Source organism: Oryx dammah, unplaced genomic scaffold (genome assembly GCF_014754425.2).
Source record: "Oryx dammah isolate SB20612 unplaced genomic scaffold, SCBI_Odam_1.1 HiC_scaffold_11232, whole genome shotgun sequence".
NCBI lineage: Eukaryota > Metazoa > Chordata > Mammalia > Artiodactyla > Bovidae > Oryx > Oryx dammah.
The window spans coordinates 7,134,352-7,137,482 of NW_024080625.1; the positions used below are offsets into that span (position 1 = coordinate 7,134,352).

At 41.3% G+C, this 3,131-nt stretch overlaps 1 non-coding gene across 1 annotated transcript; it reads left to right on the forward strand.

Moving 5' to 3' along the window:
* Positions 1 to 614: 614 nt before the first annotated feature.
* On the forward strand, positions 615 to 761 carry LOC120861359. The gene has a single exon (XR_005720531.1). It is a non-coding gene; the product is annotated as a small nucleolar RNA SNORA62/SNORA6 family (small nucleolar RNA).
* Positions 762 to 3,131: the final 2,370 nt, after the last annotated feature.

Genomic DNA, 3,131 nt, shown 5'->3' on the forward strand with positions numbered 1-3,131 from the left:
AACTATTGTGTATTAGATATGTTGCATTTGCTCACATACAAAAATTTCAGTTCATCTATAGACCACTTTTTGGAGCCAATTTAAGGAAAAAATAAAATCTGTGACTCACCACCAAGACTCTCATCAGTCTTCTTTCAGCTACAAGGACCCAGTTCCTATAAATAATCTTTTCCCTGATCCTGAGGCCCTCCTGCTGCTTAACATGATAACTATGTGGTACTTTATGTAGTAATTATTCTCAACTCTTCCATGCTCCAACCCTTATTTTTCAGCACCAGATCTTTACCTTAAATGAACTCATCTTGCTGATGTACATATTTTTGTGCCTTCCCCCTATTATTCAGATCAGAATCTTACCATATGCTGTGATTCGTCCTTTTCTCTCAGTTTCCCAAATCCAACCAGTTATCAAGTCTTCTACTAACAGCAACTATCTTGTGACTTCTGTTTTATATCAGTACTGACTCTCTGCTCAGATGTTTTCTGTGGCCCCTCCATGGGTATCTGGGACTTTCTGGTTCCAGTTCACAGCACACAGAAATCAAAAGTAGCTCAGAAATTGTCAACTCTGGCTTTCCTTCTACCTAAACAGGCTACAAAGATGGAAGTTCTTGGCTGCCAATTGTTAGAGCTTGAAGTTGAAGCCACTGGCTGGTGAACTCACAAGTGTAGATAGGGTACTATGTGAGGGGCAGGCTTTTCACTAACACCACAAGGGTCTCTGGCCCAAGTGGAGTTTGATAGTAGCATTTGCTATAAAAGAAAAGAGAAGAAAATATGGAGTTACTTTGTTGAGCACCACCTACCCTCTTAGACTCCACAAAATCAATCATGCATTCACGGGAGAGAAGTCCACCCAAGTGTCCCCTCCCTTGGCCCTCCTACTTCCCTGTATTTTCCTCTTCTCAAACCTCTGGAACTGCAGAGATCAAGCCCCCTCCCCACTTTTCTTCCTGGGTGTATAAGGCATCCCTTGTGTAAAACTCTAATTCAGCTATGCCTGCCTCTTGATTTGTTAATGTGAAAATTCAACAAATATTTTACCTCCCCAGCACCAAATCATTCTCTATAAATAAAGTCTTACTACAAAATGTTATTTTAGATATCAGATTTTGGAGTAATACTTGCTTTTGCTTTCATTCCTGCTATAAGTACCTGTCCCTACCCATATACACTGGCTCATGCGTGCACACACACACACACAGAAAATGCATAATATGAAATGTCCAAAGAGGCCATCAGATGCTAAAAAATACATAAAGGACAGGCACATTTGTATTTGTTTTTTTGAATTGTAGTTGCTGCTACTTGATCCTTTCTCTCTAGTCTCTAACTCTAAACCTATCACCCTGGATGCCATGTCTCTTAAATGACTCCCTGGTTACTTTCCCTGCAGCTCAGTCCCAGATATGGCAGTTATCTGCTCAAAACACTTTTACTGCCTCCCTCCCTGCAAAATAAATTCAGAACTCTTAGCAATGTGTGGAAGATGGTTTGCAAAAAATGGTCACAACTTTTCCCATCCCTGTATGTATACTCTGTGCCATATGACTTTGCTACTCCTGCCAACAAGAGATGGAATCTATTTTTCCACCCTTGGAATCTGGCTTTGGTCATATGACTTGCTTTGGTCAATGGAGCATTAGAAAAATGTGACATATCTGAAACTTACAAAGTGTTTGCATATTGGGACTTGCCTTCTCTTGCTACCTTTGGTCTCCTGAGTCAATCCATGTGAAGAAGCCCATGCTTCCATCCTGGAGAATGAGGCCTACTAGAGAGTGGAGCAGAGCCATGGGCTCTAGAACCAAGGTCAGCAAACTCCAGTCACAGACCAAATTCAACCTGCTCTGTGTTTTGGTACAGACTGAGCTAAGAATGTTTTTCTAGAAAAACATCAACAATTGATTTGATGATAAGGAGCCCTACCTTTGAACCTAATTATGATATTACCACTTCTCCCCAAAAAGTTCAAGTCTCCTTATTAGAAGACCTGTATCACAAAAGAAATTACTCAATTTTTATTTTTCTTTTAATTCTGTCCATTAAAAAAATCTATGGAGATAGTTTCATCTCTTGTTATATATGTTCGTATGTAATATATCAATGTTTTCTTTTGACCTGCAACATCTGACCTTTTTACTACCTGATCCCATATAGAAGAATTTTGCTGACCCTGCTCTGGAATACCCAGCCTACCAACTACCAGTCCTTTATGAAAGCCATTCTAGAACCCCACCCAGCCACACTGCTGATGTGCTGCAGGAATCAGCTGACTCTGCCCAAACCAGCAAACCTACAGAGCCATGAGAAGAAACAGATTCTTGCTACTTGAGACACTAAACTTAGGGGTGGATTGTTATACAGCAAAACCTAACTAATTCATAACATATGCAGAGGATGAAATGGTTAGATAGAATCACCGACTCAATGGACATGAATGTGAGCAAACTCCATGAGATAGTGAAGGACAGGGAAGTCTGGCATGCTGCAGTCCATGGGGTTGCAAAGAGCTGGACATGACTTAGCGACTGAACAACAACATACGCAAACTGCTTTATGATCTGACTTAGGACCCTGTATCCATGTCACCTCACCTCTAAACTAGATTCAGAAACTTCAGTTCTATTCAGTTTCACAAACCTACCCTGTCTGCTTAACCTCTAGCCCTCCTTCAATCTAAAATGTGCTCTTCCCCCACCACTTCTTTTGGACTCTTACTCATAAACGGTGACCTTCACAGGTCTCCTGGTCACACTCAATTTCATGCTGCTTTGATATCTAGAGCAATTTTTCCTACATGATAGGTTCCATGTTGTTTTCATCATTATGTCTCATCTACTTGACCATAAAAAACATGTCATCCCTCAGTCGTGTCTGACTCTTTGTGACCCCATGGACTGTAGCCTACGAGGCTCCTCTGTCCATGGGATTTTCCAGGCAAGAGTACTGGAGTGGGTTGCCGTTTCCTTCTCCAGGGGATTTTCCCAACCCAGGGATTGATCCGGGTCTCCTGCATTGCAGGCAGATGCTTTACCCTCTAAACCATATTTATTAAATCATGTCTCCATTCTACTTACACAACTTTCTTGCCCATTAGCCCTGACATACACATACTTGAATCACTCTTG